Source organism: Pogoniulus pusillus, chromosome 23, assembly GCF_015220805.1.
Source record: "Pogoniulus pusillus isolate bPogPus1 chromosome 23, bPogPus1.pri, whole genome shotgun sequence".
Classification (NCBI taxonomy): Eukaryota; Metazoa; Chordata; class Aves; order Piciformes; family Lybiidae; genus Pogoniulus; species Pogoniulus pusillus.
In genome coordinates, this window is record NC_087286.1 from 11,544,295 (window position 1) to 11,567,798 (window position 23,504).

Consider the following 23,504-nt stretch of genomic DNA (forward strand, 5'->3'; position numbering starts at 1 on the left):
TTTGCAAAACTAGCAAGATACACTGTTTACATTTCGCTCCTTGGTTACTTTTCCCTCTGTTTGATATGGTTATTTTTAGACTCTTCTTTGCAAGTCATGAGAATACACGTTTGGGGTGGTTTGTTTTGGGGTTTTTTTACTCAGTTGTCTAAAACCTGTGATGCATTACCCATGTGGGAATCCTGGCATGACTTGGTAATGGAAGGGAAAGCAAGAATTAGGAAGAGAAAAATCAATCTATCCACCAAGCATAAGGGTCACAGCCAAATTAATTTCAGTACTGATGGCAAGGTGCTATGATTTGAGAGGGAAGGCTGAGAAGGTAAGAAAGGGAAAATAGCAATGTTTTAAATCAGCTGGAAATAACACAGGCAATGACACAGCACCACTGCACTGCATGAGCAGTACAGGCACTCTCTTTTTCTATCATAGCCTCACATTTCCTTCAGAAAATAGGCAGATTGAATGTTTAAAGACCTGAGTGCAAAGGGAAATATGTCACGCAGCAAGACATCTGCCAGCTTTGTGTTTCATAGTACTGCCAGAGCAGAGGACATGATTTGAGATAGAGCAGAATGAGAGAAGAGGCCAAAGAGAGAACATGACCACAGCAACGAGACATCATTTATTCATACTTCTGCTGCCAGCAGTAAATAAAGTTATGCTTGTAATTATTGCAGCATATGTGGAGCTAGGAGGAAAACTGATGAAGCTTTGTTGTCCAAACAGCACTTAAAGGTAGTTAATTTATACAGAGACACAGGAAAGGAGCTGTCTCTATTATCACTGCTGTCCACTCTAACGCATTCCATCTTCAGCCAGATTTAATTTAAAACGAAGAGCGTCAATCTGCTGCTGCTGCAGTCTCTCCCTTCTGCACTTCACAGCCTCTTTTATGTGTCTGAGGAGAAGGAAATGCTGTAATTAGCTGCTGATGTTAACAGGCTTGCTTCCACTTTGTGAAGTTGGAACTAAACGGTTACATCAATGAGCAGACTGCTGGGCTTCCATCATATTTTGTGTTAAAGAGTTATTTAAAGCAGGTGTGAGAACCGTTGGTATTGTACTTCTTGCACAGAGGTGCCTCCTGCCTTCATGTCATGAAATTGTCCACCTATATCAAAGCAAATTGGGGTCCCAGTTCTGTTTGTGTTAGCAGCACTGCCCCAGCCAGGGAGATTACAATCCCTTAACAAGAGAACATGAGGAGGAGCAGGCCGTGCAGCAGCACAGACATCTGTACAGCTGTCTTCTGCAGCAGTTCACAAGTCTGAGTCTTAGCCACTTATTTTTCTATTATTTTGTCTATATAAAATCAGATAAAGCTTCCTAGACAGCAGGATGTTCACAGAAGTGTGGCAGCAGTTTCATAACGGTGTCATATCGCTACTGCTTTTCACAGTACTCGCAGGAATTTAATTTTCTCCAGCCACTATCTCCAAGCTGGTTGAAATGGACCAGAAGGCAAAAAACTTATCGGACAGGTGAGAAATAAAGAGGAAGGTGGCCAGAGTAGTGGTGGAGAGCTCCCATGAATGCTGAAAACAGTCCAAAAGGCAGCACGCTTGACTGAGGTGCTGAAGTCTCGGCAGGAGGAGGCTCAGGCCATAGGCAGGTTTCTGTTCAATGGGCAGTGCAGTCAAAGAGGCAGCTCCACCAAAGACAAAAGTTGCCCGTAGAACGTTAACTGTTCTCGAAGCGTTGCGAAACAGCTGCCACTGATCTCTTAACAATTGTGGCAGCACGTTTTCCACCTAGAACTTTTAACTTTTCCCCTCCTTGCTTGTATTTTATTTGAAGAGAGAGCACTGCTGTGACTGAAGCGGCAAGCAATGTGTCTAGCACACGAAATGAAACGCCCGCTGCCCCCAGCCGCGCCTTGCCGACTCCCGGCTCTCAGCTACGGAACGGCCGAGCTGCGTGTGCCCGTGAGGACACCGGCACGGGTGGCGAGAAGAAATTAGCAGGCATTCCAAACCCTACGTTTGCACTAAGGTCTGCTCAGAGCAAGTAGCTAGGCAAGCTCCTTCAGGGGGCTGTTGGACAGTAAGCACCATAACCTTGCAGTGTGTTTGCAGCGGGAGCCTTTGGGACAATAGTAACCGACTTAATGGATCCTTGTGTTTGCTGTCACTAACCCACTTTCACTCCCGCAAATTAAGCATTGAAAAGAGAGTTTAAGTTTTCTCTCTTCTTCGTACTGCAGGTATTTTATCCTGGTATCTACTAATTTGAAGCCTTTGATAAGCAATGTTTGATGGAAGAGCTTCCTGCAAACCGCCCGGGAAGCTGCAAGCTCTCGGGGCAATGCTGCTGCCTTTTAGCAGCTGATCAGTGGAATCTCTCCATATCCTGCTCGCCTGCGCTTTAGAGATGTGGGAGTGGCAGCGAGGAGCTGAGCTCCCTACAAGCGCAGAATAACGCTATCTGCAGAAGTTTGTAATAGACTGAGTCCCTGAACATCCCTGCTTTTTCAGTAAATGATAGACATCTTCTGAAACCCCAATTTTTATCCTTAGTTATACGGCAGTGCTTCAGCAGATGATACCATCTACCCTTTCTTAAGCACATTTTCCCCGCTAGAATGACAAGCAAGTTTAAAATTGAAGATCCTTATTTTGCATAATTATATGTAAAGGCAGGAAATGTATTTCTATCATTTATTGAAGCCTTTTACAAGAATCCATCCCTGAATTCTGAAGGAAAGTACATTTTGTATGTATAGAAAATACCAGCAGTGGCAGTCAAGAATAGCTCTGGCAACAAGTCTAAGAGATTTTGACTCCTATCATACTCAGTGAATAAAATCCCTTTACGTGAAATATCCCTGAAGACTTTTTCTGAACAAAATTATACAACTATTTTTCCCAGAGTGTGATGCTGTACCACACAGCTGACAAGACCTAGGAAACTGGTACATTGCTGAGGGCTCTTTCCACAACACATGCTTAGCAGTGTGGATGCACACAGGGTCTAAATGCACTGCATGGCTAACAAAAGGAACTGCTTCATTTAAAGAAAATTCACTCTCTACATAATCTTCCACTAGAAATTATAGGTGAAATCTTGAAAGGGAAAAGAAAAAGGCACAGAAAATGCCTCTGGAAAGAGAGGTGCTGCCAAACTGGGATCTAAAAATTGAGTAGTTTGTTTATTTGACATACAAGACTCAATATTGCAGAATCAGTGAATTCTGATAGGTTTGTTCTTGCTTGCAAATTGTTGTTGTAATTCAGAATTTTAAGACAAAAATTTTTACTTGATCATACTGACTGCCTGCACTTCAATGTCATCTCCTCCAGGATTCAATAGGGACACAATCCATTGCTGAAATGTTTAAGGGAATCATTGCTGGGTAATCCACTGAGGAATTTTATGACAACACGATGTCGATAGAGTGACCATGAAGAATTATTTACACATATTGTTTGCTGCATTCAGATGATGCCTCAGAGAGTGAAAATCTGTGCTTTTCCTGATGGGTGTGTGCAGGTTTCAGTGGTGATTTAAACACTCCCATGTATGTAAACATTTACTTGGACTTTTGCATTTCATCTGTGAGTGAAGCCTGAGCTAATGGCAGCCTACACATGTGGCATTGCCTCTGTTCACATTCTCCCAGCTTATTTCCTTGGGGATTTGCAACCTCAACCACTCAAGTCTGTAACAGAGTTGTCTTAAAGAAGTAAGCATCATCACAGATGGCCCTTTCTATCAAATGTCAGAAAATGAGAACCTGCCAAGGACAAAACTCTTAACCCAAGGCTTGCTAGTAGTGGGAAATGTAGCAATACAGTGGCTGTTTTTCTCTGCCTGTATTTAAGAAGCTGTAATGCACGTCTTGGCTGCTCCCATGATGTGTGCTGTGATATGAGTAGCCCAGGAGGCAGGCAGTCAGATGCACTGAGATTTTCTCTTGATCTGTCATAGCATGTCACCTGCAAAACACATCTCTATGTCCTTTTTCTGACCATGACTGGCAAATCATTCTCTTCTGAGGAAGAGAAACCTTCATTTGCTTTTGATTCCTAGTCCAACAGAGATCACTCTTAAGTGATCCTTTTTGGTGATGCCAGCACTTAGTGGAGAAAGAGAAACATCGTCCAGCCAAATGCCTGCAGACTGCATTTTGAACACATCACTAACACTCTCAATTGCCACAGCTTTGTGACCCCTCTAAATACTGAAAGACCAAGGCATCTTATCACCAAAGGGGCTCATAAACAAAACATCTTCCTTAGGTAGATTTAATTCCACTTTAGTTCTGTAGTTTTCCATTGGAAAAATTTCCTGTGGGTCAGTGGAAATTCATTGCACTTTTGTAGCAAGAGAAGAAAAGTCTGCTTTATGTTCTCTGCATCAGACTGCAGTTCTCTTCTATCTTCTCTGGATCACAGGATGTCAGGGGTTGGAAGGGACCCAAAGAGATCATTGAGTCCAACTCCTGTGCCAGAGCAGGACCATATAATCTAGCTCAGATCACAGAGGAACACATCCAGACGGGCCTTGAAAGTCTCCAGAGAAGGAGACTTGACAGTGTCTCTGGAAAGCCTGTTCCAGTGTTCTGTGACCCTTACAGTAAAGAAGTTCCCCCTTGTGTTGAGGTGGAACCTGCAGCTTCCATCCATTGCTCCTTGTCCTATCCCAGGGAGCAAGTGAACAGAGCCTATCTCCCAGCTCCTGACCCCCAGCCTTCAGATATTTATAAACCTTTATTAAATCCCCTCTTGGTCTTCTATTCTCCAGACTAAAAAGCCCCAGATCCCTCAGCCTCTCCTCATCAAGCAGTGCTCCAGTTTCCTAATCATCCTTGTAGCACTCTGCTGGACCCTCTCCAGCTGATCCCTGTCCCTCTTAAACTGGGGAGCCCAAAACTGAACACGGTATTCAGGATGAAATCTCACCAGGGCAGAGTGGAGAAGGAGGAGAACCTCCCTCAACTCTCTGGATACACTCTTCTTAACACGCCCCGGTATTCCATTTGCCTTCTTGGCCACAAGGGCACATTGAAGTGCCATGGATAACTTGTTATCCACCAGGACTCCCAGGTCCCTCTCTGCAGGGCTGGTCTCCAGCAGATCACCTCCCAGCTGTACTGGTGCAGTTTATTATTCCTTCCTAGATGCAGGACTGCACTTGTCCTTGTTGAACCTCATTTGATTCCTCTGTGCCCAGCTCTCCAGTCTGTCCAGGTCAGCCTTCAGCTGTATCAGCCAAGCCTCCCAGTTTGGTGTCATCAGCAAACTTGCTGAGCTGTCTCTCCTCTCATCAGTGTCATTGATGAAGATGCTGAACAGCTCTGGACCCAGCAATGATCTCTGGGGGACTCCACTAGTTACAGCTCTACAGATGGACCTGGCACCATGTTCCAGCTGAACTTTTCCCTCCATCTTTCTGCTTAATGAGTCTCATAGAGTATCAGAGGACTGCTCTCTTTTATCTCCTCTCAGATGTAGACACAGTGATGGAACTTAACAGGGTGGGGTTTCAAGTGATTCTGGTCCTCAGTAATGCCCATCCTCTTTTCATAACTGTTGGGTGGCACCTGTAGGATCTTCAGATTGCCTCAGGAAGTGCTGTCTACCTAATTAGGGTCTGCTCAGTGTCCCTGCTGCTCCCCTCTGAAACACTCCTGTGTCTTTTTCTCATTTACTGTCACGCATATTGATTGGCATCAGCTCTTAACCCTGAGTCCTATTCTCTTTTCAAGGGGGTTTTAATATCTAGGATGCATTTCGTCCAACTCTTTCTCTATATTCCACAGCAAAGATGCTTGAAGACCATCAGAATTAGACAGACTTGCAGCAACACCTTCTTAGTCCTGCTCCTACCAGCCGAGTCTTTGATGGATCCTCAACATTACATTTCACCACTCTGCTGCCATCTGAGTTACAGAAGTGAATAACGTACAATCTGCCTTTGAATTCCAGGAGAAAACCCAAGCAAACCACAATAACCACAACACTGAAAACCCATCTGTAAAGAGAGTTTCCTGTGCTTTGATCCATCATTACACAGATACTTCCATACTGTTTAAAACTCAACCACATGTGGCTGTTCTGGACTATGGTTTCCAACCTCACTAAAACTTATGGGAGTCAAAATGTCCTAGAAAAAAAAGATCTCTGGGAAATTCTGTTTCTGATGTTACCTTCTACCACCTTGTCCCAGAAGTCTTCTGCCCTAGACAACTGCTTGCTTTACCATCCAGAGCCAGCTGCATCTCCAGAGCTGCTCTGGTGCATTTTTGTTTTTGAGATGGCCAGAGCCATCTGCAAAGCCACAAAGGTCTGGCAGGACAACCTGAAAAGACCTCACAGTTCAGCCATAAGAATTAGAACTGTCTCCTGTTTGGTCAGTTTAAGATGCGTGCCATGTTACATTCTCTCCTTTCCTTTCTCTTCTCAAAATAAGGAAGAATTAATCATCAATTTCCACCTGCCAGTTACATGTTACTTTCTTCTAAGCACCAATGAAAGCCAGAAAGCAACCATTTAGGACGATGGAGTCCAGGCTGCCTGCTTTGTGTGACAGAAAAGTAACCCATGGTGCACACAACTCACTCCCATCCTGAAGTCTAATTACTGCATCCAGTGCAGGGACAAGGAGAGCACGCAATTAGCAGAGAGGGGAGCAGCCTCTTTTGACAGCAGTACACCTCAGGTGGAGAATGAAACTACACACCACTAAATTTACACATACCTCCTGTGAGCAGAGCTGCCTCCCTGTAATAGATGAGAGCATTTGGTGTCAGCTCCTCACATGCACCACACAGTAAAAACCACACTCTATTTTTTTTTTGGCATAACAGATGTATGGTGTAAAGCCTCCTATTCAAATCATTGATCAAATTATAGCCATAAATAAAACCATGAGTTCAAAGCAGAGAGGAATTTGGCCTAGCGATGGGTTTTATCTGGGAGATAGATTTATCACGCAGAATTTGATCATGCCAAATCCTAAGCAGTAAAATAAGTAGTTCAGACTTATCACCCAGCATTAAAAATTAATCTGGATTTCACTATTCTTCATGCACAAGTTTTCTTTGCCTCTATGGAGCTACATTTACATTTGAGTAAAATGTCAGTGAAAATCACCAGTACAAATATAAAATGTGCCAGTGGGAATCAGATCACTAAATTTATGTGGTAATTGACACTGATGAGAGCTTCATCTCATTCCTGTCTGACCGAGACTCTTTTGGGCAATCCTTTCCTCCACCAGCTTGCTGAGAATTCTGTGTTTACTCCTCTTACTCTCCCCTTAAAGCTTCTGGGGTTCTTTGGCTAATTTCAGCCAAAGCTAATGGGCAAAAATGTCAAAGATAATATATACCTACATATTTTATGGGAAAAGGTGGTCACTATGGATCAAAGACCTTACTATGGTGCTCACAAGAGAAAGATGCAACAATGTGAGCCCTTTGTACACAGCAGGGCATGTTTGTGACCACGAGTCACAGAGCCAAAGGATTTTTACTGTGCTTCATGTGTTTGCACAATGCTTCAAAGCCAGTAGGGACTGCCTGTGTTGAAATTCCACCACTGCATTTCACTGTAAGTCTTTATTGATGGTTACTATGGATTCTTCATTTATCATTATCACATAGAAGGAGTTAGATGTCTATATCATAAAGCTACTTTTCTTTTTAAATAAAAGCCTGATTATCTTGCTAAATACCTATTCATACAGTCAGTTGGAAATGATAATATCAAATGCTTGGTTTCAAAGCACCTTTGCATTGAAGCAACCAATCCATTGCATACTGCCCTGATGCTTACAAAGTTATTTCTCTCTGTGTGTGTGTTTCCAATCTATTTTAAGTAGGGACAATACACAGTATAGCAGGAAACACGAAGCCCAGACTGGTTCCAAAGAAACACACCCAAGTTTGTCTACTTGATTTGAGCACTGTGGTGCTCTCCTTTGTGCCCTGTGCACAGAGGAAGTGGAGTCAGGATTTCATCTCAACCATGCTGCTGAGCACTCAAAAGGAGCATGAAGAGAGCAGGCTTTGTCACCATCTGATGGGGATTGAACTGTTACCTGAACCTAACAGGGACTGAGAAGACAAAAGCTCATCGTACATTACTTAGGATCATCATCTGAGTTGCAGCTGGCAGCAGGCATGTGTGACACTGTCTGCATTCACCCACAAGCAGAAGCTTTTGTTCTGAAATCATAAAGCCTGACAGTGCTTGAGCAGAAGTTCCACTCTACTCAGCCTCCCCAAATTAGATTAAATACCACAAAATAAAAAAAGACCAAGGTAATATCTGATGTGGTTTCTGCCTTAAATAAACCAAACTGTGATGCTTGAAATGAAGTCACTGAATGAGATCCAGAGGAAGGCTGCAGAGGGACTTTTCATCAGGGTGTCCAGAGACAGGACAAGGGGGAATGGTTTGAAGCTGAGGCAGAGCAGGGTTAGGGTGGAGCTGAGGAAGAAGTTCTTCAGTAGGAGGGTGGTGAGACTCTGGAATAGGCTGCTCAGGGAGGCTATGGCTGCCTTCTGCCTGGGGGTGTTGGAGGCCAGGTTGGATGAGACCTTGAGCAGCTGAGTCTAGCTGAGAGGTGTCCCTGCCCATGGTGGGGAGGTTGGAGTGAAAGAGACTTCAGAGCTCATCTAACTTAAGACATTCTAGGATGCTATGGTAATGATTTTTTTTCTATTTATTCATCTCACTTCTTTATTGATGGCCATTGTACATTCTCATGTTAGAGGTGTACCAGACTGCATTAGGAAGTTCCCTTACTCTACAAACAAACCTCTAACTTAACACTTACTATTTCTAAGTGCATTATGATGATATTGTGTGTGATAATATTGGACACTTCTGAAGTAAACAGTCTTTTGTTTAAGAAAGCAAAGCAAACTTGTCTCGATTTCATCAACTGTAAAATAAACTACACATTCCTCACAGCTGCTTTTGTAGGGCAGGAATAAACTTTGCAAACAAAAACCTGTTAATTTTGCCATGATAGCCAAGAGCAATCTTTCATAATCTAGCAGCTCAACACCATTGAGACTGCCTTCAACGGGGATCTGGTACCTCAGATGCCTTCATTACACAACAGTGGAGATTACTACATGAAACACGGTGCTACATTTAATAAAAGCAGGAGAAAGATGGAAGCATAAAAAGTTAATGTAATTTATGTTTAGAAACTGGAAAGAAATTTATTTGACTTCTGTAATCCCTGCACTATGGTATAGCACAGCATTTCTGGCATCCCCTAAAACAATTCTGCAAGTAACATTTTCTTTGAAGACTTAAGGGATGTAAATAGATTTTTCAGCTTAAAAAAAACCCAGCAAACAAACATAGTGAGCAGCAAATCCATATACTAGATCCTCTTGTCTGTAACCCCCTCAGCAATTCTAGAGAACAAAAAATCCCTGTGGCTTTACTGGTTCTTTGCTTCAGAATATGTTTTTTTTTCTGGTTTAAAATAACATCTTGCTACTTTTTTATCAATACTGGCTACCACAAGCTCACCATTCCCACCAAATGTTCTCCTTAAGAGTAGTAAGAGACTTTGTCCCACTTGGGCTTGGCCTCTCTTGGAGCAAAGGCTGTTCTGGTGCTAGATGTGTGGGGAGGAATCACACAATGTGAGCTGTCTGCAGTAAGATGTACACCAGCCCTCCAACTTTTTTCTCCCAAGGAACATAGCAGTTCTAAACTCCTCACAAGATGTACAAGCTGCCTCTTTCTTCAATTTGCTTGAGGAAACTGTGTTCAGGCAGAAGAGAAGGAAATAGAACTATGAATTATTTACCTTTGTGGTTACTTTGGGACTTTAATTTTATTAAGCATAGTGTGCTCCACAGAGATATTCATCTGGGGGCAGAGTATGGTGTGCACTTTAACACCACTGCATTCAGAATGTGTTCGGTTAGCTGACTTCAAATGCAAATCTGCAGATAATACAGCTTTACTTTACAGGGTATTGCCAAAGAGACAAGCCTCACTTCACCTTCAAGATACCCTTTTTTGCTTTCACAAATACTGCTTTTGCTTACCCAGACTTTTCCCATTTGAGCTTGTGTGGTAGTCTGAGGGATCCTAGGTCTCCCTTAACAAAACTATAGGGACAGAGACACATTCCAGGGAAATAAGCAGGTGTTGATCTGTTGGAGGGCAGGAGAGCCCTGAGAGAGACCTTGACAGGCTGGATAAGTAGGCAGAGGCCAATGGGATGAGATTTAATAAGGCCAAGTGCAGCATTTTACACTTTGGCCACAGCAACCCCACGCGGTGCTACAGGCTGGGGACAGAGTGGCTGGAGAGCAGTCAGGAAGAAAGGGACCTGGGGGTACTGGTAGATAGGAGCTGAACATGAGCCAGCAGTGTGTCCAGGTGGGCAGGAGAGCCAGTGGCATCCTGGCCTGTATCAGGAACAGTGTGGCCAGTAGGACAAGGGAGGTTATTCTTCCCCTGTACTCAGCACTGGTCAGGCCACACCTTGAGTGCTGTGTCCAGTTCTGGGCCCCTCAATTCAAGAGAGATGTTGAGGTGCTGGAACATGTCCAGAGAAGGGCAACGAAGCTGGTGAGGGGCCTGGAGCACAAACCCTACTAGGAACGATTGAGGAGCTGGGGTTGTTTAGCCTAGAGGAGGCTCAGGGGTGACCTCATTGCTGTCTACAACTACTGGAAGGGAGGTTGTAGCCAGGTGGGGGTTGGTCTTTTCTCCCAGGCAACCACCAACAGAACAAGGGGACACAGTCTCAAGTTGTGCCAAGGATGGTATAGGCTGGATGTTAGGAGGAAGTTCTTCCCAGAGATAGCGATTTGCATTGGAATGGGCTGTCCCTGGAGGTGTTCAAGAAAAGACTAGATGAAGCACTGGTCTAGTTGATTGGATAGGGGTAAGAGTCATTTCTGTCCTCCAGTCCCAAGTAGCTCCTGGCCTCAAAGTGGGGCAGCTTGGTGTAGCACTTTGCTTGATCACTCCTCCTGTGCAGCTCCCAGTATCACTACGAGCATTTCACAAGGTTTCTCAGGACTTGTTAGCAAACACCCTTGTTGGCTTCATTTTTTATTCCTTGCTGTGTTCATGCTTAGAGCCTACCTCACTCTGGTCACCCATCAAGCTGAAAGTTCCTGCTCTTCATTCCTGGGTTCTGGAAGGGATGTTTTATTCTTTACACCATCTTGCCTATCATTTAATTTTCCAACTTTGCACCAATTTCACAACCCTGAGTGAAATTATTACTTTGTCATTTCATCAGCACAACATTAAATGATGGGGAACTTTTCTCTTTTTGAAAACCTCTCCCTTAACCTTCAACAACTCTATTAAGAGGCAATGATCATTGCTATAGAATTTTTATCACATATATTCATATCTTATGCTGACTTCCAACTTTCCCTTTTCCCCTTACCTTGAGTTAAAGTGCTAAATATGAATTACCTCGTGGCAATCTGTAACTAAATGAGGGTAAATAGACAGTTCATGGTTTAAATCAGTACCTTGCCTGTGATGTAGATTTCCATCAGAGATGTTTCTGTTCAGCAGATGAGTTTTTAATGGAAATGTTCTATATAGACCTTCACTACACATTATGAATTTGCTCAATGGAATTGATTAGAACTTAATATTGGTACATGAGTGTGCAGGGATGAGTGGATGGATGCATTCCTGGAATCTTTTCTTTATGGAGACTTTAGTTAATTACTTAAAAAAAAAAGGCAATCAGGATAAGCAAAGTGTATTTTTATGGAATTTCTCACAGTTGGCCCTTTTTTGTCTTACCTACTGAGAGCTCCACTGACCTATAACTGCTATTCATACACAGCAAGTAGCATTTTTCTCTCCTCCTTAGTTGTTGCTAAACATGTTGCACTCAACAGATCATTTTCACCCTCAGATTCTTCAGTTATCCACATCAAGAAATGTTTTAAAAAGACACCAATTCCTTTTGCCAACCTATCACAAATGTTTCTGATCCATAGGAAAATGAGAAACTCTTGGCTTGGTAGGGCAGATCTTGTTTGTGCTAGAGGTTACAAAGGGAGAGGCTCCAGCACTTGAGCTGCCGCACAATTTAGAGTGAAACCATCTTCATTTAGAGGTTTGGAAGGAGATCTGTATTTCTGTCCTTCAGGTAGAAGTGAGGTGTTGAATTTTCACTGATCCTCAAGTAAAGCCTACAAAATTTGCACTGACTGTATCTGAATCCTGGGGAAAAGGAATATTTTCATCCCTGCATTAAGCTTAGATTTGGGTTTTAAGAGGCTGCAACAACATAAGAAAGGAAAAGTTCATTCATGGAGAAAGAGGACAATAAAGTAATCAATGCATCTACCAACCTCTGCAGGCTTTTCAACATGTCAAAGGAGAAAGCCTCTCTTAAATTTTAAAATCACTGTGAAGGAATTCAGTTTTTCCAGAAGCAAAAATAAAACCAATATACAACAGCATGAGCTTTTTCACTTTCCAATTTTCTTATAAGATGCATTCCCTTCTGTGGAGTAACCAAGTGTGACATTAAATACCTTAGCACAGATTTAATGTCTCTTCCAACCTAAGCCACTCTATGATTCTATGTTTATTTTTTCTCCTAATTTTAGACAAATTTTTTAAAAAAATAATCTGTTCCCTAATGAGAAACTGAAAACAGAATATCTCTTAGTCCTGAATTTTACTTGTCTTCGAACTGTATAAGGAAACAGTTTTGATAATGAATTAAACGTTAGGTGAATCTTGTCTACGATGTAACCACCCTTCATGATTAAGATTCTGTTCACTGTTGCCATGCTGCAGGTATTGTAATTATAGCTGCAAACAGAGCACGAGATAATCATTATCTGCCCATGTTTACAAGTTCAAAGAAACGCTGAAATGTATTTTATTGCTGCACTCTGGAAGTGTGAATACCCTCATGCATTTGGTATCCAATTATATTATAGTGGTGTTAGGTGTTGCTGCACAGCCTTCTATTCAAACTTACTGTCATGCATTTCTTGAATCCTAGAATGGCCTAGATTGGAAGAGACCTCAGAGATCACCTACTCCAACCTTGGGCAGGGACTCCTCTCAACAAGACTCAGCTACTCAAGGCCTCATCCAACCTGGCCTCCAACAATCCCAGTCAGGAGGCAGCCACAGCCTCCCTAGGCAGCCTATTCCAGAGTCTCACCACCTTCACACTGAAGAACTTCTTCCTCAGCTCCAAACCATTCTCCTTTGTCCTGTCTCTAGACACCCTGAAGAAAAGACCCTTTGCAGCCTTCCTGCAGGATCTCTTCAAGTACTGGAAGGGCCCCCTGAAGCCTTCTCTTCTCCATGCTGAACACCCCCAGCTCCCTCAGCCTGTCCTCATGGCAGAGCTGCTCCAGCCCTTGGATCATTTTTATGGCCTCCTTTGAATGTACTCTATCAGCTCTGTGTCTGACTTCTGCTGGGGACACCAGAACTGGAGGCAGTATTTTAGGTGGGGTCTCAGCAGAGCAAAGGGGCAGGATCCCCTCTCTTGATAATCAACTTTTCTGCAGACTGTTTTTGGAAGTGAAGTCACTTATCAGTCTTAATGCTTTGGGAAATAGTTTCATCTATGGTTTCTGTTGGCAAATTGACTATCCATTTCTTCCTGAAGATGTCTAAGACATAAATGGTCTTTTTTGGAGTATGGAGGTTGTGCCTCGAAACCTGCTGTTCAACAATCCCAGCTGTATGCATGTTATTATCCCAGCACTGATTACAAGATCCCATTGACCACAAGCTGCCTGTCTGCCTGTCTAGATGGTGTGATTAGCGTGTAATCAATCTTTAATCCAATCAGAAAACTCTCTGCCTGCAACTGATAAAGGTCTCGGCAGGGTACTGATGAGGTTAGAGCCTCGGTATCTCTAAGGGGACACCTGCAGCACGTAAGGTGCAGAAGCTAAGCAGCCTGATCCGAGAGAAAGGAATTAAGGTGGTCTGTGAAAAATCTGCTAAATGACATTCAAACAGAATGGGGAGTGAGTGCCTGGGTTTTGACAGCCCCCAGCCCCTGAAGCCCCGCTGTTCTGAATCTTAACAAGTGAGGAAAAACACTTCTTAGCTTAGGAAGACCATCCAAGATAAAACACTTAGTTTCTGGTCATCAAAAGAAGTATCCAGCCAGATAAATCATCTGATTGTGTTATTTCCTCCAGCACACCGTTCCCTCTGTGCTGCTGCAGGTCTGTACTTGGCTGTCTGCATGTCTTCACAGAGTTTGGGGATGGAATGTGGCTGTGACTTTCAAACTGTAGCACCGAGAAGTAATTGTTCTTCTTTGCTGCTTCATCTTTAATTTCTTGACCCAAATATATTATTTTTTCCTCTCTTTATCTCAGTATTCTTTCCTAATTCTGCAGATGGGATACTTATAATTACAGCTCATATTAAAGCTGTTAAAAAATAGCACATTATTATGTGATAAACCCACATGCTTTATATTAATCCTCATTGCTGTGCTTCAGGGCAAACAGTTTCTCATAAGTTCCTTTCTATGATGTGACCTGTTCCTATTACATTAGCACTCAAAATTAAGAGACAATCCTCACTAACTACCTTATTAAAAGCTAAAGAACTTCCAAAGTGCCTCTCCTGTAGCCACGCAAACATCTCTGAACTGTTCAAGTGGAAACCTTTGTTTCTAGCAATTGTGTCATTATTGTGAACATGGTTCTCTGAATTATCTTTACTCCTATAAATACAGATTATTTCAAAACACCTCATGGATTTACTTTTCTTTGTAGCTTCTGGGTGAGCTGTTCTCCTACCTTACAGATTTTCCAGGGTGTCTGGCACCCATCTGAGATACTTGCTGCAAAGCTTACATTTATCTGTGTTCACAAGAAGCTTAAGATCAAAAGAAACAGAATTATTCTATCTACAAGGTCTTTCCCCCCCCTAAATTATCCTTTCAGATTCAGTAATTTCTCTGATTTAGAAGTCTGTAATCAGTAAACAATGAGCAGCACCAAGGTGAAATAATCTAATTGTCACAGCTCCAGCTTTCAACAAAGCTTTGAAGCCTACTTTAAACTAAAGAGTTTAAGCAAATCCTGTTGATAGGAAGTTAATGTGACCACAGCACCTTCAGAAAGATCAACGATTGATTACCTACAGGTCTTTCAAACATACACTTCAAATTCAGTAGGGATTACAGTAAACAGTCTTACATCATGCTCAGAGCACAGCTTTAAGATTCACCCTGACTTAAAATAGCTTACACCCAGTAGTACCTTTACAGATATATGGAAAATATCTGCTCCTCATAGGATATGACCTTCATAACTCAATTTATGGGTCATTCCCTCACTTGTGGGGTATTTTCAACATCATAATTGTAGAAAAGAGAAAGAAAGGAAGGAAAAATGTTCAGTTATTCATTTTTCAGGGCCTTTTTATTAAAAGCAGAAATAACATTAGATGGAAATCATTTGGCTGATAATTTTAATGAAATATGAAGTACTTAGAATATATTTTATTGCAGGCAATATAGAAAAAAGTCACTGCCTGCTTAATGTGTCATTTAATGAATGGATTCCACATTGCTTTACTTTGCTACATTTGAAAGTGAGGGCCATGCAAAGATGATAGCAAAAGTGCTTTCAAAAGGGGGCTTCTTCCCACATTTTAAAATTACACTTCACTTAATGGAAACTGTGAAGTGTAATGCAGCAGAAATGAGGCTGAACCAAAACACTGGAGCTAAATGCCTAACAAAGCTGACTGAATTTCATCCTGCAAGCCCATCTCTAATATGGAAAACCCCCAATGCAGTTAATGCCCTAGCATGCTGAAGGTCGGGCTGCTATCAGAAGGATCTTGCAAAATCAGAAGTCTCATCTGGCTTACAGTAAGTTAACATTGCAGTTGCTTGGTTAGCACTGCTGAAGGTGAAGAACCAGGGTGGAAGCTCTGCCCACAGGCAGGTGGGAGTCATTGCATGGCAAGCCAGTAGATACCACTTCTTTATACCTTTTCCCTTTTCAATTGCAGCTCAGAGAACACCAAATTAAATTGCTGTAGAAATAGGCTCTAATCTGCCTGGGATTTTCAGCAGTGACTTGCCTCTGACCCAACAGGTTTCCCATCCTTAATCCCAAACTACCTGAGGTTTTCTCTGGGAGTAGCTGCTGGCTCCCACCTCACGATTTTCCCCTCTTAAGATGCAGGTTTGTTAGCTGTGTCTGAAAGGAATAAAGCACCAATGCTAACCACACACTGGCCCTGAGAGCAGCTAGCACTGGCTGACTGGGTCTGTGGTTGGAGTGCTGCCCCAGCTCTGCCCCCTCAGAGCCTGGCATCCTGCTATGCTGTCCTGCCAGCTGCCTAGGAGAGCTGGAGGGGAGCCTCTCAGACATGCTTACACCTAAGAAATAAGTGGTCTGGGGACCAGAGTTCATGATTATTCCCTGACAATTTTATGTCATGGGGCAGGCATAGGTACAGGTCCTCTGTAAGGAGCCCTCCACAGCCACAAACCTTGCTTTTACATCAGCAAAGAAAATTTGCAGAAATCCATCAGAAAACACAAAAGAGGAAATTCCATCATGCATTAAAGGCAGACATCCTGCCTACTGAGCACAGCCCTGTTAGGCCAGAGATAGGTTTATATGGAAAAACAAGGTGTAAGGAGGTTCTGAAGCTGCCATTATAAATGAAGGGTGGTTTTTGCACACTGGAGAAACTTCTCTATCAAGCAGGAAGAGGAGTCCACGTGCATTTCGTGGCCATGAACACAGATATACAGGAAGGTGAGATGTATCCAAGACATTTAGGATGGGTTAGGGCTGTGGCATTTTCATCTCATAATATAATGTCCATGAATTTGCACACAACAAAAATGGATGTGGCAAAGTATTGTTCTAACTGCATGGACAATGATGGGCTAGGGAGCACAGGCTTTTTGGAGGCCTTGCAGATGTGACTGCAAAATAATCTCACCATCCCTCTTACATCAATGTATCTGATATGGCTGTCCACAAGAAAAATGATAAACTGGAAAGGGAAAAATGCAGACAGCAAAAAATCCCCTCAAAATACCCTGGCAATGGAAGGGGTCATGTAAGCAATACTTAGGTTCCCCTGTTTTGCTAGAGACAATTTTATCAAGAGACCTAAGATAGAAGTGAGGGATGGCCTCAGACAAACAAACAAATGAACAAAAAGAATAAAAGAAAAGAAAGCAAAGCAAAAAGCAATCCCTTTTAATCTCATTACTGCTTTCTGTTGTAGGTACCAACCCATCTAGTGTAGACTGACTCAATATCGAATCAGTGGATAGAAATCTCAGATTCACATCCTCACCACTAAAAATCTCTAGAATTATCAGGATGAGGAGTATTTATCTCAGAAGGTCATGAGATATGAATTAGTAAAAGCAATCACTGTTTTGTTAATTAATAATGATGTTCAGGCAGTTTCCCAGCAAATATATCAAACCCAATTCATAACTTCCAGATAAATGTTGTGGCTCAGGACCAATGAAGCACCATGGGGCTGCTAATTCATGCCTTGCCCCAGAGTGGGATGAGAAGGAGAACTGAAAGCAAAGGCTAAGCACTTGTGGCTTGAGATAAGGACAATTTAATAGGCCAGAGTGAGAGAAGAGATAACAATACTACTGCTAAAGGAATATATAAAGGCTGTGATGCACAGTGCAGCTGCTGACCTTCCAGAACCTGACTCTCAGCCCGTTTAGAGCCTTGATCCCTCCTGCCCAGCCAGCCTCCTGGATTGTGTACTGAGTATGACACACTGTACTGCTGGCTAGCTTGGGGCAGCTATCCTGGCTGTCCTTCTCCCAGCTTCTTGTGAGAACCAGCCCTATCCCAGCTGAACACAGGACAGCTTTAAATGACACATGCAGAGGGCTAGTTTCAGTCAGATTCAGTCTGGAGGGATGTTGGCACCACATCTGCCAAAGCCCTGCAACAGAGAAGCAGCATATCACTTCTGTTGCACAGGATGTCACCAAGTGGATTGAAAGCAGAGATCCAGAACAGAAAGGAGATGTCTATGGCCTGCAAATACAAGGAGCAGAGGTAGGGAACAAACTTCTCCCCTGGAATGTTTTCCACATCAAATGTTCTGATGTCCAAGCTCCAAGTTATGTGCTCCACATGAATACCAGGGAATGACAGAAACAGTAGAAAGGTTTGTATAGCAGACATGACTTATGAATAGGAAGAACAACATTCTCTCAGCTCATCCTGATGAGAGTGGAAGAATGCTTGTAGCAGTGTATCTTGCCTTTTAAAATCACTTTAGAAGAGATTTTTATCAACACAAACCCTGCAAGTTTAACACCATATGGTCTTAGAATCCCAATCAGTTACATGCAAGTGTCAAGTGTTGTTAGACATTACATTACCATACAGATCCATAAACAAACAGCTGTGTAACTTCCCAAACAATTATCACCCTTGTACACCAAGTGTGCCTGCTAGATCTAAAAAATTAACTAAAGAGAGACTTTTCCTATACTACAGTGCTCTCATGGTAAATTGCACCACCAAATCCCATTGCACAACAGCTTTAGGCATCAGAGTGAGGGAAGGACTGCAGTATATAACTGTAGAGACAGTACTCCATTAAATAAGATGTGAAACAGGCCAGTCTGAAGTCCAAAAAACCCAGCAGGTGCTGAAGGCAATGTAATAGGACCCAGTGGCCAACGTTATCAATGGCGGCTGATAAATCAAGACAATGAAAGAAGAAGCTTCTCGGTTAGCTTGAAGCAACAGATCCTCATTACAAACCCTCACAAGAGCAGTTTCAGCACAGTGGCAATATCTGAAACGAGACTGAGATTTATTAGAAAGATTTTGTGTATTGAAGGCAGTCTGCAATGTCAGAACAGCTCTGTCCAGGGCACACGAAAAACAGGGAGAAATCAGGTAAGCTGAGAAATTGCAGCACCATGCTTTTTAATTGAGGGCAATTAAGAAAGAAGATTGTTTTGACAGTGTCTCACTCCTTGGAAGTATTTTCCTCTGCCTATTCCATTTCTTCTTTGTTCTGACAGAAACTGACTCGCAGAACAAAACTAAATGCCATCTCCAAAACACTCAAGGGATTTCGGAGCAGTGTCGCATAAGAAGACAGATCAGATGGTGTTCACTGCCTGTCTGTTCTCTTGATCTCAAAGTTTCTCTCCCACACACCTGTTTGCTTTGGGATCTACAAGTTTATTCTAACTTAGGAAGCTGTGGACTCTGGATGCCCCTGTACCTCATTGAGATGCAGAAGGGAAGTCTAAAAGGGCCTAGAGGCTGAAAGACAGGACCATAGAGCTACTAGGTGGAGTCTTCATCAAAAGACAGAGCATATACATGCCTCCAAAGAGTGAGGTACATAATCTCCCTTCCTGGGCAAAGGTTTTTAACAACACTGCTGGGAACAGAAAATGTAGCCCCAAACTCCCTCAGCACTACATTATCTACTGGGCTGCAGATTTCTCTTTCTTTCAAGAGTTGGCACCATGGTTTCAATAGGACAGGGAAGATGAGCACCAAAGGCAGTCTCTGAGCAGTGAATGCCATGGATTTGAAAGCCCTCAGGGTTCAGATCCCAGACCTCTACCTGCCATGCTTAGAACAAGTCACAAAAATACCCTGTTGACTTCTCACCCCAACATGTCAACCTCAGTCTCAGATATTTTCAGAGGAGAAATGAATCATCTGAAGCAGGGCAGGACAGCACCATGGAACCAGGAGACCCAAGACACCGCCCTTTGTTCCACCTTTCTCATGAGCACCATTCCAATTTGGGAATCTCTGAAGACAATAAGGGCACTTGTGGAGCACTGTTGCTTACATCCCAAATAATATAGGTCTTCACACACAAAAAATACGATAAACTTACACTACAAAGTGATGGTAGTGTGGGATCTGAGATGTTAGATACAGCCATAACTACACTCAACAACAAGGGACAGGACAAGGGACAAGGCATGCCTACAGCTTCCCACATTAAGACTTCAGTTTAACTTCTGCAGTGAATTTTTTTAGCTTAGGGTGGTATCAACTTTTAAAAATGGCTGTAGTAAGAACTTTTGGTCTCTTCAATACAAATCATCTTCCTGAAGCTTAGCTTCTTTTCATTTTCCATAGGAATTGCTATCAATTTAGTACAAAAATGAAAACTACATTTTCACAATGAATCAGACTGAGACATACGGTGGGAATAAATTATGAATCTGTAAGGCAGAGAGATACAAAGTCAAAGATTCAATTCAAATCCTCTGCTAGCACGAGTTACTCACTGGCAGTATTCAAACTGGGCTTTGTTGTGCCTGAGCAGTTTAACTTTGGAGTAGTGTCCTACAGCAGGCTTCTTAGCACACAAACTGCCAAACATAACTACAGTCTCATACTTATACAGTGAACCTAAGGATAATTTTCTTTCCATGAATGTGCTCTTCAACATGAAGGATTTGCCTCATGCTCCAACAGCTCTGCATTTCCAAGGATTTGTCAGCTTGTCAGAAGCATGATGTGATAAATATAAACTACAGGTAATACAGAAATTATACCACAGATGTTCCTTCAAAAATATTTCTCCCTCTGAAGCTTGAAATAGTTCAGAAACTAGCAGGCAGCAAATTAAATCACATTTTAATTGTGCTGAAATTAAAGCTATAATCAATAGACTTAGTTCAAAAGACTCAGGTATGATTTTATGGGTTGGGATATATCCAAATTATAAATAAACCTGAAAGAGCATTACTATACTTTTATTTTCTGTCATCTTAACACAGAAACTTATTTACCTTAGCATATTTTTTTAATACTAAAACCATGTCCTGTGTTCATCTGTTTTATTGTTTGCCTTACTCAGCTCTAATGAAGTTATTGCAAATGTGGCAAATGGCCTAAAATGCCTCTCTTCATGTTTATCTAGGCTTAGCATAAAAATACCAGCATCTTCATTATCAAAGCAGCCTCTGGCATACTAAAATAAAGAGAACTTCAGGTGTTTCTATGGAAGTGGAACAGCAAATCATCCACAATAGGCCAGGGCCCAATAATCTTCACTGAAGCTTCATTCACTGCCCATAGAAATGGAAGAGAAAATTTTCCTTACGTGGAAATTTACTAAAAACATGTCAACTACCTGGGGAGAGAAAATATTCAGAACTTGACCAATAGTTCTCTGACAGAAGGGTCCCTGCTGCTGACAGAAGATGTGTGCTATGCACCCCTCTACTTCTACCTTCTATTCACGCAGAAACAAGAAGCCTCATTTACATTTAACTAATCCATGAGTCTAGGTTGTGGCAGGTAAGTGATGCTCTTAAAAATGCCCCACTGATTGGAGAACATTGAAACCCACTGCTGGATATTCCTCTCTTTTCTCAGGAGATGCTCTTGTCTGCTGGGGACTGCATGAACTTAGTCATCTTTCTGGATATAAATCAGAAATTGTCTTTTATCTGTGCATTACTTAACCAATGCAGAGATAAGTATGCTAAAAGCTAGGAGATGTGGCCAGAAGCTTATTTGTTAAGCAACAAAAAACCATAACAAAACACCAAGCTCACCTTTCCTGGTTCTTAAAAGCAAACCAAGCAACGGGACCCCATGCTCTGAGGTGTCATCCATCAAAAGTTTGTAACAGTTTTTTGAAGCAGTAATGATGGAACCTGCTGTGACATCTTCATTGCCTCTAGGGTGCCAGAAATTCTGCTGCTTTCCCAAACTGACAATCATATAACTATTTAGAAACTCTCCAGGGAGGTCAGCACTAAAACAGCCTGGAAGGAGCCAGAGTAGCATATTTGTGAATTGAAAAGTCTGCTCAAAACAATATATCCGTAAAATTATTCTTTCCAGTGTGCAAAGGCAATTACTGTTAGCAACAGTGTAATGGTGGTGTTAGCTGGACAGCTGAAGGTGGATTTGGTAGGCAAAGGACTTGAGTCCACAGCTTCCCTCAGAGGCACTGGCCAGGCACTGGGCAAAGAGTTTGCAGGGCAATATGTGACACTCAGGTTTCAGCTACTTGTTAAATCTGACTGATCCTGTGAAACTCAAAAGGTTTATCACTCAGTGGAAATAGTTAACTCTTAGGAACACATGGAACATCTTAGGAATAGATGGAAAGATAGATGCCATTCACCAGGACTCTCAATTCCTCAAAGACAAACAGCTTCATAAGGACATTAGTCTGCTTTGAATTCTTCAGCTCATAAAATAGAATCCTAGAACGGCTTAGACTGGAAGGGACCTTGGAGCTCATCTCCTCCAACCTCTCTACCACGGGCTGGGACATCTCTCAACTAGACTCAGCTGCTCAAGGCCTCATCCAACCTGGCCATCAACACCTCCAGGCAGGAGGCAGACACAGCCTCACTGGGCAACCTATTCCAGAGTCTCATCACCCTCACACTGAAGAACTTCTTCCTCAGCTCCAGTCTAATCCTTCTCTCCCTCAGCTGCAAACCATTCCCCCTTGGTCTGTCTCTAGACACCCTCATGAAAAGTTCCTCTGCAGCCTTCCTGTAGGATCCCTTCAGGTACTGGCAGGGAGCTCTAAGATCTCAATGGAGTCTTCTCTTCTCAGGGCTGAACACCCCCAGCTACCTTAGCCAGAAGTGTTCCAGATCACTTGACTTGCCGAGATGCCAGTTTACAAGACTTATCTCAGTCTGACTTTCACAGACAAATCAAAAGGTTTGGTTCTATGAAAGTCTGAAGTTAGAGTGCAAGAGAGAATTATCTTAAAATTGCTTTCAGCTTTTTTAAAGGTGGAACCTCAGACAAGACATCAATCAGATTTTCTTACAGTGCTGTTGTATTTGAAATGCATATTTTTCTACTTGCCAGTTAGTTTAAGATTGTTTGCCAGTGAATCCAACATGTTTTGTCATTTTTTGTCTTTATTTTAAAGAAATAGTGATGCTAAGAAGGCTGACTTCTGGTGCAGAGGTGTCTACCACAGCCCAGCTCTATATGATCCACTGCAGAGCTTTTGTAAGACATGAGCAGTTTGTGTTTCATTTTGATAAATCAAGATCAAATATTTTTACCAGAAAATGCCCAGGCAGAGGAGTATGTCAAGGTACTAGCAGCTGAATGTGTGAATTTCTTTTCTCTCCTAGAGAATTCAAGGGTGAATTTCTACATGGGCTCGTTCTGAAGAGCAGTTGCTCTTCCACAGGCTGGAAGAGGTAAGTAGCAAGACACCATCCTATGGTGCAGCTGTGTTACTGTAGTTATCTGTGACACATAAAGCAGGAAAAGCAGTAATAGGTCTAATACATTTTTCTGTACTCCTACTTCATTTTCTACACTTTGGCAGCTTTATCAGAACAAGAGAGACAGGCATCAACTGTAAAATAGAATTCAGATTGCTCTCATACTTGTGCCCCACAGAGTGCTATGCAATGATTTATCAGAGGAACCAGAGAAAGGTGCATCTCATGTATGCATCCCAGGCTGAAAAGCAGTCAGTTGTTAAGAGATAAACAGAAATAAAACACCCCAGGCAAGAGCTGAGTGAAACCTTACA

General features: G+C 42.4%; 1 long non-coding RNA gene across 1 annotated transcript in view; it reads right to left on the bottom strand.

Annotated features, from left to right (window-relative positions):
• Positions 1 to 602: 602 nt before the first annotated feature.
• Positions 603 to 23,504, bottom strand: part of LOC135185649 (uncharacterized) — a 28,906-nt gene continuing 6,004 nt past the window's right edge. Inside the window, exon 2 of the long non-coding RNA XR_010306543.1 lies at positions 603 to 901. This is a non-coding gene — a long non-coding RNA (uncharacterized LOC135185649). The remainder of the gene's footprint in view (positions 902 to 23,504) is intronic.